We start from the raw sequence: 11,992 nt of genomic DNA, 5'->3' as shown, positions 1-11,992 counted from the left end.
GAAAGGGCTCTGTGGGCTTCCTGAAGGAGATGGGCTTTGAAGGTAGAGCAGGGTGCCCTGTGGGGAGAGGGAAAGAGCCGGGACCACAGGTTATCCCAGAACACGTGGCTGTTAGAGGGAGTGTATCAGGGCAGGAAGGGACGTGCCCTGGCACTCACAGGTCCACATCTCCAGAGTTCCTGCAGGGATGGCCACAGTGTCATTTAGGTGAAGAACCTGAGGTTTAGAGGACATATCTGCTTCCCAGCGCTACCATCAGAGTAACAGTAACTGGGGGGCTTAAGACAAGAGACACTTACTCTCCTTCTGTTCTGGAGGCCAAAGCATGAAACCAAAGTGTCCACAGGGCTACGCGCCCTCCAAACACCGTAGAGGAGAAGCCTGCCTTGCCTTTTCTAGTGGCGCCAGGCGTTCCTGGGCTCCTGGCTGCCTTGCCCCCCTCTCTGCCCGCGCTTTCATGTTATCTTTCCTCTTACCTGTTGGTCTTCTCTTCCATCACTTACAACAGTGTCCTTGGATGTAGGCCCCACCTGGACCATCCAGCATGATTCCCTCTCTAGATCCTTCACTGAATTCCATCTACAAATAAGGACACGCTCACAGGCGCTGAGGGTGGCAGGGGGGCATGCCATTCTGGGGCCTCATTTACCTTCTGCAGAGAGGCTGGCTGATTTTCCACTGTCACACAGCAGTCAGTGTCTGAGTGAGGTCTGGAACCAACCCAGTCTGCCTGCCATGATATTTGCTGGAGACAGCATGAAGATATAGGAGGAGAGAGAGAGAGAGGCCAGGGCAGAAAGAACATCCCAGCACGTTCAGGTTATTTCCTTTACCTTCTGGGAAAACACAGGTATGGTGATATTTATTCTAGGTGGATGGCTTTTAGAAAAAAGCCAGGGTAGAAGGCCCTGGGACTGCTGTCACACCTGGGACCCTGCGCTCTCACAAATGTTCCTACATGAACCATGGTCCCCCTCTCAGAAGATGCCCTCAGATCCCCACAGGGGCATTGCTAGCAACATCCTCAGGCCCTGGGATCTTGAGCACTAGAGGGGCCCCAAAGGGGAAGGTGTTGGTTGGTCCAGAAGGAGAACATTCTCCAGGGAGGTGCAGGGGGTCAGGGTGAAGGGCCAGAAGCAGAACGGAGCAGAGCTCCTACTCAGGCTGGGCTGGAAGGAGAGACACTGTGCAGGAAGGCCAATAGTGAGACCCGGTGCTCCTTGGCTGTCAGTCTGCAGAAGGGAAGAGGCCGTCCCTCTCCCCCTACATTCCTGTCACTCCAGGATTGTGCATGCACTGCTTTGACACGGCCAGCACCTCTGTCCCTCTGTAGAATCCAAATGGGAAACTTCATCAGGAATCCGTGCACGTGCATGCATGCGCGCGCGCGCGCGCACACACACACACACACACACACACACACACACACACACACACATTTTTGTAGGATTCTAATGAGTCAGAGAGGACCCTCCAGGGCCATCCGCATATCCCCCTCCAGTCCTCCTACCTATTACCTTCACACTTGGCCTCCCAACTTACTCTCAACCCGCCTCTTTGGTGTGAAAACTAAGAAAATGCACTTTTCCACCCAAACTCCCCTATATCATCATGTGACATAGAAAGTTCAGTTCAACACAGGGGAAAATTGAATTTATCTTGGAAATGTTTTATTCTTCCAAAATTTCACTTTGGCAAAGTCTAATGCGTAGAAAAGCATGAAATACCTCTGCACCACACCAAGCACGTTGTTCCACTAAGCATTAAGCCTCGGGGTCCGAATCCTGCCTCTCTCCCGTCAGCCACTCTCTTTAACTCAAATGCCCATCAACATCCCAGCTAAATGTGAGTTTTGCACGGACCGCATCTTATCATAATGTCACAAAACCCATAGAATAACAAATCAGGTTTAAGGCAGAAAACATGACAGGCAAATATAAGTACACAAAAAATACATTAAGGATCCGTCTTCATTTATCCTCCCCATTCCAGCCTATGTCTGCGCACAGACCCACTCCGTGCGGCGCTCAGCTTGAAGTAGCCTCAGATCCATTTTAGAGTGGACTGAAATATAAATGACAGTTCACACTGCACATGAACGTAGACAACTGTATAAAATATTTAAATAAAGACAGGAAAGAACAGAGGATTGCAGCAAAGCCTTGGGCAGAACCAGCCTTGGGGAATTTAGCAGCTTGAGATTCATTACAAATTTCATCTTTAATGTTATTTTTAGTTCAATATTTTGTAGCACTCAGAAGTAAATCTTGGTGTGCTCTCTCCTCTCCCCTGCCTTTCTCTCCTTGGGTGTCTGATCCTTCGCTTGTACTGAAACCTAATACGTTTTCAATAAAATTGATTTGCGACGCCGTAATGGTGTTTGCTTACCCTCTCCCATTTCTTGTTGTAATGGGAGAGAACTATTGCATGATTTGGCAAAGTGAGGAGGGTTGCTCTTGATTGCAGAATAAATTGACGTGAACCGGGAAACCACCCCGCTGCAACATGAAAACGTTCCAACCACCCTTCCCTCCTGTACTCTCCCATTTTGAAGTTCTCGCCTGGTGTTCCAGTCCTGAGTGCTGCCCTCCCGAAAGAGAGCCATCGTCCCAAATGTGGATGTAAAAGAGAAAGAAACCTTGGTTTTAAATAACTGCGCTTTGGTTTCTTTTTCAATTAACTTTTCATCTCTAGCTAGTTTGCCACCTCCGGATGAAATTCTACAAAAGGCATATGTCCTCATGTGAGGGGTAGGAGAGGACCAGTTGACCAGAAGCCCTATCCTAGGGTCATTTTGCAAACTTTTCAGTATTCCAGGACAACTGCAGGGAGAGTTAAACAAAGCTCTGTCCAGGAGGCAGCCAGCAAGATGGGAAGGAAGGCAGAAAGCATCGCCTTGCTGCTCAGCCAGGTCCTGAGGTGCGTGAGTAGAAGCCCTTGAGGAAAGGGCAGACCCTAGGATGTCTCTGACGGATTTTGACAGACCTGAATTGGGGGTTTCACGTTTGTGACTTCAGGGCAGGCTTTGACTCTTGGCCCAGGGAAGTGAGGGGCTGGGGAGAGAGGCTCAAACGGGAGCTCAGAGCAGCCTGGGAAAGGGATTTTCAACCCAGTCATTAGTGGACCCGTGGTGTTTCCTAGACGGAGGCCGCATGGGCAAGCTACCCTCTCTGCGACTGGGTTTCTTCACATCTGATGTGATCTGATGCCCTTTGCCCCTGACTTCATTAGGGTTTCTGAGGATGAAGGAAAAAAATTCTCTTTCAGCATTCAGGTTATTTACACATGTAAGAGCAGAAGGAGAGAACAACAGAACACAGGTGATGATCTGGGTAATTTATAACTAAATAAAGCCTCATAGTGTTTTGTTTATGTATTCGTTTGATTTTAGAGGCAGGGTCTCACTCTGCTGCCTCGGCTGAAGTGCAGTGGTGCAATCATGGTTCACTGAAGCCTCGACCTCCTGGGCTCAAGCAGTCCTCCTGCCTCAGCCTCCTAGGTAGCTGGGACTATAGGCACGCACCATGATGCCCAGCTAATTTTTATATTTTTCTATAGAGACAGGGTCTCGTTACATTGTTCAGGCTGGTCTCAAACTTCTGGCCTCAAACAACCCTCTTATGCCTCTTAAAGCACTGGGATTATAAGCATCAGCCACGGCACTTGGCCAAGCCCAATAGTGTTTAAAAACAAAGATACTCGGATATCTCAAATCTGGAACAAAAAAAATCCAAATAATTCAGGTATAGGTAAGTGGGTATCAGTGGTTGGTAGATTAGATTTTTGTTGTGTTTTGTTTCTGATTTATCAAGATAACTATTTCACCAGATACTATGTCATTGCAGCCTGAGGTTAACAGAAAAAAGCAGAAGGACTCAGGTATCTGAGAATATGAGTACCCCAGGCAGCCAGGAGGCTGACAGTCTAGGAAACTGAGGTGCTGGCTAGGGGAAAGCCAGGCTCATAGAATTCAGAACCGGCTCTGGATGGCCCTTGGAATGCGTGGTGATATAGTTTGGCTGTGTCCCCACCCAAATCTCATCCTGAATTGTAGCTCCCAAAATTCCCACGTGTTGTGGGAGAGACTTTTTGGGAAGTAACTGAATCATGAAGGCAGGTCTTTCCTATGCTATTCTCATGATAGTGAATAAGTCTCATGAGATCTGATGGTTGATAAAGCGGAGTTCCCAGGCATAAGTTCTGTTACTCTCTCCTGTCTGCCACCATGTAAGACGTGCCCTTCACCTTCTACTATGTTCGTGAGGTCTCCCAGCCATGTGGAACTGTGAGTCCATTAAACCTTTTTTTATTTATAAATTGCACAGTCTGGGATATATCTATACCAGCAGCATGTAGGCGAACTAATACATATGGCTTGACTGATAACAGAAGTCATTGGATTAGGATCCTTCCAAATTGCTCCTTATTCTACATTTATACTCAACAAATGCTAACAAAGCCAGCCAGGGCCAGAGCAACGCACAGGTGGCCCACTGGCTTCACTCGCCCCTTGTCCTTCATTCACTTGCATTTTGATATGCTTTCTTGATTGAAGGAAAAGTTGCAGACACAGGATGAGTTCATTTTGGGAAGATCTAGAAGACGAAGTCCTTTGTGTGAATCTTCCATTTGAACAGAGAGGCATAACCTTTCTTCCTCTCAATTGGATGTCTTGTCACTGAGCTTAAACGTGAAAACAGATCAAGCTGGAGGAAGAGTCCTCTTGAGCCATGTCTCAGATCGGGGTGCCTGGAAACAGAACCTGAGATCAAGATACCTATGCATGTGACTTACAGAAGGAGCGCTCTCTGATGACACCTGTGGGGGAGAGAGGGAGCCAAGGAGGGCAGGGAAGATGCTGGGCACGGATGTGGGTTCAGCTGGGGTCTCACCTTAGCCCCTGCCAGACCTGTGGCATGTTCATGGCCTTCAGATCATTCTACTTTCAGGCAAGAAGTCTGGGTGTCTGTACTCCTACTGTTAAATCAAGTTTAGCCTGAAGTTTCCTCCTGACATATTTTAAGTTTGGACTAGGCTGGGCACTGTAGCTCATGCCTATAATCTCAGCACTTTGGGAGGCCAAGGCAGCCAGATCACAAGGTCAGGAGTTTGAGACAAGCCTGGCCAACATGGTGAAATCCCGTCTCTACTGAAAATACAAAAAAATTAGCCGGGTGGGATGTCACGTGCCTGTAATTCCAGCTACTCTGGAGGCTGAGGCAGGAAAATCACTTAAACCTGGGAGGCAGAGAGTGCAGTGAGCCAAAATCGCGCCACTGTACCACTCCAGCTTGGGCAACAGAGCAAGACTTCATCTCAAAAAAAAAAAAATAGTTTGGACTAAAAGTTTCTCTGTATATGGTGACCTAGAACCTAAATGGAAGTGTCAGCAGACTATCATCCACTCTTGTGCCAGTCACTGAGTTTTGGCCAATCAAAGGGCAGTCAACTGTTCAAACGCTGTTCAAGTAAGGCAAACGCCGAGCTATAACCAATCGGACTGTTTCTGTGCCTCACCTCCACTTCCTGTCAGTTACTTTCCTTTTTCTGTCCATAAATCTTCTACCACGTGGCTGTGCTGGATTCTCTCAGTCTACCTTAGCTCAGGAGGCTGCCCCATTGGAGAATCATTCTTTGCTCAATTAAACTCTTCTAAATTTAATTCGGCTGAAGTTTTTCTTTTAACTCTACAGTAGTCCCTCATTGGCTGGGGACTAATGTGTTGGAAGGGGCTCCTTCCAAGAATTTGGGAGAGGTGACTCCGAGGGTTGAGCACAACCCACAGGAGATGCAGACAGACACTAGATACTAGGTACCCGCATGCTACCTGATACTATGAGGTTGGTGATACGATTTGGTCATGTCCCCACCAAATCTCAGCTTGAATTGTATCTCCCAGAATTCCCCTGTGTTGTGAGAGGGACCCAAGTGGAGGTAATTGAATCATGGGGGCTGGTCTTTCAATGCTATTCTCATGATAGTGAATACGTCTCACAAGATCTGATGCGTTTATCAGGGGTGTCCACTTTCACCCTCATTTTCTCTCGCCACTGCCACGTAAGAAGTGCCTTTCGCCTCCCGCCGTAATTCTGAGGCCTCCCCAGCCATATAGAACTGTAAGTCCAATTATACCTCTTTTTCTTCTCAGTCTTGGATATGTCTTTATCAGCAGCGTGAAAACAGACTAAACGGTACATTGGCACCAGTATATTGAGGCATTGCTGAAAAGATACCAGAAAATGTGGAAGCGAGTCTGGAACTGGGTAACAGGCAGAGATTGAAACAGTGTGAAGGGCTCGGAAGAAGACAGGAAAATGCGGGAAAGTTTGGAACTTCCTAGAGACTTGTTGAATGGCTTTGCCCAAAAATGCTGATACGGATGATAAAATCCAGGCTGAGGTGGTCTCGGCCGGAGATGAGGAACTTGTTGGGAACCGGAGCAAATGTGACTCTTTTTACATTTTAGCAAAGAGACTGGTGGTATTTTGCCCCTGTCCTAGAGATTTGTGAAACTTTGAACTTGAGAGAAATGATTTAGGGTTTTTTGCCAAAGTAATAACAATTATTTTTGCCGCAGTCTGATAGCAGCAGCCAAATGCATGAACCACAGCCTACTGAAGACGATCTGGTTGGGACACCATGAGCTACAAGGTACCCGGACTTTCCAAATGCAACCTCTATAATTTCTCTACCAATTTCTTTCTGTTATTTCTCTACCAAACTGCAGTCTGCATTCTGGATCATGCAGACAAGGAAGCTCACTGTGCCTTCAGTTTCAAGCATATCAGGGGATAAACATGCTATATAATAATGATTCAGGCAGAAGGAAAAGCTGACATCTTGCAGCTCACATTGTAGGAGAGGAAAGGGTCAAGTTCAGAGGAGCAGAGACACTGTGTTTGCCTTTATCCTATTACATGACACTATTCCACTTAAGTGGCTGCTGTCAGATTCAATGAGAAAATACGTGTAAAGCATTTTACACACTGTCTGGCACATAGTAACCACTCAATAAATGTTAGCTTGTTATTATTATCATTTTCCTAAACGGAGAGGTCAAACCAATTAGCTGAGTTTTTCTTTTTAATGAAAACTCTGATGAGATAATCATTGTGAAGTAGGGAGGCTTTGAAACCCCTGTTAACTGGGATGATTAAGATGTACTTGATAAAGCTGAGGCAGTGACAGTGTACAGATTTTCTTACAGGCCAACTCCAGCCGAGTTATGGTGGTGCCCACTGTTGTTAAGAAGGGTTCTGAGGCTGAAGCAACCTTCGGACGAGGGAGTTTACAGATGAATTAGTCACATCTGGCTTGCACACCAGAGATGTGCTGGCAGGGGCGATACGTGGTATTCCTGTCCTTTGGAATAATCAGAATTCATGGCTTTTATTAATCACAGAGCTTCCAGAAAGCAGACTAGAAAAGCTGCTTAGCTCTGTGACCACAAATGTTAGATTTGGGCTTTTTGCTTGCAGAGAGAAAAGATGAGAAAGAAATTTCCAGAATGTGCCAAAGGTAAACATGCCTCTTCAACATTACCTAGATTGTCCCAAGAAGAAAACGAGGAAAATGATGATGAGAAGAAGATGGAGAAGGAGAAAAAACCTTTATGATGACTTGCAGAGTCATTACAATGCTGAAAGGATCAGTTTCTAGAGTATGTGCATATTTGTGTGTGAGTGAACATAGAAAACTACAACTACATAAGAAAAGACAAACACCTCCATAGAAACACAGGTAGAGGCTAAGACTTCTTAGAGAAAAGCCAGTGATCAATAAGTAAAAGCTGCTCAGTTTCACCAGTGGTCCATGCTGTGTGAACTAAAACAGCATTCTATGGCTTCAAATTGGCAAAAGTTTTGAATCAGCGAATTCAGTCGGAGATTGGGAGGGTGTGAGAACGGGGTGGGGGTGCACACAGCTCACCAGCCCTTGGGACAGCAAGGTGGCGACCTCTAATACAGCTATAATCTTCTGCAATTCCAGCATTTCCACACTGGGTGTGTGCTCTCGGAAAGTGACAGTCAAGGAGTCCCACGGAAGGATGCTTCCCATAATATGATGCAGTAAACATCAATAGCCAAAACTAGCCAGATAGCCCAGCAAGAGGGAAATGGTGCATAGTGACCAGACACAAACGTATGGTTCGCCTCTGAGTAACAGAGACGTGTCCACGTCATGTTTATATACAGAACAAGAACAACAAGGATGACAGTCCCTCGTCTCCTACCAATGCCGTATGTTTTTCATCGAAGCACAAAGGATATGATGGGAAGGCTACATGCCCACAGATAATTACGTAGTACAGAATATATGGAGATTGGGATGGGAGAGGGTCAGAGAGGACTCTAGCCTTATCTGTATTGTTTTAATATTTTATAACAAGAACATGTTCATGTATTATTTAAGTAATTAAGCGTTAATGGCTCACGCCTGTAATCCCAACACTTTGGGAGGCCAAGGTGGGCGGATCTCTTGAGGTCAGGAGTTTGAGATTAGCCTGACCAACATGGTGAAACCTCATCTCCACTAAAAATACAAAAATTAGCCAGGTTTGGTGGTGCATACCTGTAATCCCAGCTACTCAGGAGGCTGAGGCAGGAGATTCACTTGAACCTGGGAGGTGAAGGTTGCAGTAAGCCAAGATCTCGCCACTGTACTCCAGCCTGGGTGACAGAGTGAGGCTTCATAAAAAAAAAAAAAAAAAAAGAAAGAAAGAAAAAGAAAAAAAGAAAGAAAGAAGAAAGAGAAAGAAAGAACGGAAGGAAGGAAGAGAGAGAGAGAGAAAGAGAAAGAAAAAAAGTTAATTTAAAAAGAGCCCCAACTCCTGGCTTTACAGAGCCCAGGCAGGTGGTTGGGGGCAGTCAGCTGGACGCACGTGGCAACGTCTATGTCTCTGTGTCCACAGCAGCCTCTGGGCCCTTTTCCTTGGCTGGTTACCAGCCATGTTTATTACTGAGCTTGTTTGGAACGTGTTCACTGGAGAAGGGAAGTTTCCTCTTTCCTGTTGCTACTGCCTGAAATCATGATTTCAGAGCCCAGACTGTAGGATGGGTAGCTGCCTCTTCCCTAGGTCGAGGCAGAATGCTGGTACCTGCATTGCCCGGTGTCCTGAAGTCTCCTTGCAGTTCTTGCCCTCTTTGCGCTTTACAGGGAACCTTGAGAAGTAGAAGACTTTTTTTTTTTTTTTTTTTTTTTTCTGGACGCCCCTGCCCTCCTTGTCCATGGTGCTAGAGGGTGAGTGTCTCCAAAACAGCACCTCCATGGCACCAAGTGTGGATGACCAACAGCTGCTCACAGAGGCTTCTTCCCCAACCTCTGGGGGAACTCCAGGCGGGCAGACCTGCGGAAATCCCTCAGAGGCTGTGCCCGTCACGTGCATGTGGACCGCTCGGACCTTTTAGAGCTTCCTCACTTTCACTTGCCCTTGCACTCACCTGCCCAGCGTCCTCACGGCCAGCCAGTCCTCCCTCCGGCCTCTCTTCCAGGCCCAGGTCCGTGCCAGCGCCTGAAGGAGGCGCCATTCTCTGACTCTCCCGCATGCTTCGTTTTAGTTTCTGGCCCTCCTTTCTCAGGGCTGAGAAGCAGTCCTGAGCCAGCCCGGGCTGGCACTGGGGAGATGTGCTGTGGTTGTTTCTTGACATGATTTGGATTTTTTGTCCCCTCCAAATCTTATGTAGATAAGTGAGCTCCAGTAGTGGAGGTGGGGCCTACTGGGAGATGTTTGGGTCATGGGGGAGGATCCCTGATGGGTGTCTGGGTGCCATCCTCACCATAATGAGGGAGTTCTCACTCGGAGTTCACATGGGAGCCAGTTGTTTGAAAGAGCCTGGCGCCTTCTCCCTTCTCTCTTATTCCCACTCTTGCCATGAGACACGCTGGCTCCCCTTCCCCCTCTGCCGTGATCAGAAGCTTCCTGAGGCCTCACCAGAAGCTAATGCCAGCCCCATGCAAGTTCTCTACAGCCTGCAGAACCATGAGCCAAATAAACCTCTTCTCTTTATGAATTACCAAATCTCAGGCGTTCCTTTACAGCAGCGCAAACAGACGAACACATTTCCCTACTCTCTTCAACTTTCTATGACCTTCCCAGTGCCCACTGCCCCTTGTCTCAACTTACGCCATTATCTGTGCAGTGCTGGGCCCCCGATCAGGCCTTCTCATCCCCAGCAACCAGCATTGCCTCTTGAACCCATCTTTCCCTGCACAGCAGCCAGGAGGCACTGCCTTCAGGGAGAGGTGCTAAATAGAGTGTCCTTGTTATTGCTGTTAATGATGAAGTACTCACTGAGGGCATGGGATAGAGGAGGATCAGGACCAACTCCGGTATTCACATCTTCACCTGCTGCACTGCTCAGCCCCTTGGGGCCAGGAAGGGAACTCAGAGAAGGTTGTGGTCCTGGGAGCTAGGACCCTTGGGCTGCAGCCTGGCACAGATGAGACTGCTCTCTGGTTCAGAAAGCACCAGCAGCTCCGAGTCAGATCATCCAGGTTTAGTTCTGAGCTCGGCTACTTAGAATCTGGTGCTGATGGAGTGGCTGTTCCTTGTAGCTGAGGCTGAACTCAGTTCTGTTTCATCTTGTATATGGGGCATATCATAATGACTCTTTTCTTACCTGTCTCCTGGCTGGAGAGTGAAGTGGTCACACGTGATAAAGGGCGTTTGCAACTTGGAAGGCCCGTGTTTACGAGGTCCCTTGGTCCTGGACAGAGACATTCTTCTGCAGCCCTCGATCTGGGCTCATTCGTCAGTCACCTGATTGTACAGATTTATTGAGATCCCACCTGCCAAGTATTCTTCTAGACTGGAGGAATGCAGAGAAAAGCACAGTCCAGCCCTCCTGTTATTTTCAGTCTAGCAGGAGGGGAGGGAACTAGAAACGGAAGCGCACAGGGTGACAGGTGCTGTTAGGGGCTGAAACAAGAGATGCTCTGGGCACACCGTAGGTCACGTGGCCCAGGGAGAGCCCCCGCACCTGACTCCATCCGTGTCAGAGTGAACAGCATGGATGAAAGCACAGACGTGTGAGGGAGCATGGTGCCTTCTTCTTCACAATGGTGCATGTCAGAGGGGCTGATGTTTGCTAAGGGAGTGAAGTTCAAGGACGAGCCATGCAGAGGAGCAAATATAATTCAAGGCAGTTGGTACCACCCACACCTCCACAGCACTCACAGGGCTCATTTGTGGACCAATTTCTACTGCAAGTTCCTCCAGCCCTGCAGGAGAGGCAGCTCAGAAGTGCTGGGGAGTTAATAGCCCCAGGAGCATCTGTGCCCATTCTGCACAGCCTCCCCGGGGGTCTTAGCAGATCTGAGTTCTAGTTACCCCTAGAAGCAACCTTCTCTCAAACCCATCCAGCTTTCTTCTCTTCCCTGTCTCACTTCCTTGCTCCCCATGGATGTTTGCTGGCATTGGCCCCCCAAATAAATGACTCAAAGAACCCAGTCCCCAAGATCCCAAACCGGAAACAAGCCATATCGCAAAAAAACCTGGTTTTGCATCAGTACTCACCCTGCATGAGTTCCCATGGGCTGTCCCATTCAGAAGAAGTTTCTGCATTTCTCTGTTTGTGCCGTTCCTCCTGCCCAGTCAACAGAGCACATGTCAGCCTTTTTCCAGCCCCTGGGACAACCCTACCCCTCCCTCACCTTATCCCAGGCTCCCCATCACACCCACACCCCTTGTTTACCAAATGTTCGATTTTGGTTATGTTACTATAAAAATCAAGCAGCTGGCAATTCCAGCTTGATTAGCAGGTCTCCAGTTTTGATTAGTAAATTACTGCGGTAATCAAGGTTAATTCTCGCTGCAGCACTCAGCAATGGATTTTATATTTTTCAGGGAAATGGTTTTCCTGCCTGGGATGGAGAACATTTTATTAAAGGAACCCAAAGATAGGAAAGGGAGGAAGTGAGTCCCGGAAGTATGGAGAATGAGCACCTGCAGGACTCCTCTCTGTCCTACCTTCCAATCGGACCTTGGCTGGGC

The sequence above is a fragment of the Saimiri boliviensis genome, chromosome 14 (assembly GCF_048565385.1).
Source record: "Saimiri boliviensis isolate mSaiBol1 chromosome 14, mSaiBol1.pri, whole genome shotgun sequence".
Taxonomy (NCBI): Eukaryota; Metazoa; Chordata; class Mammalia; order Primates; family Cebidae; genus Saimiri; species Saimiri boliviensis.
The sequence above is the reverse complement of the archived record's forward strand: the minus strand, read 5'-3'. Positions refer to the sequence as shown.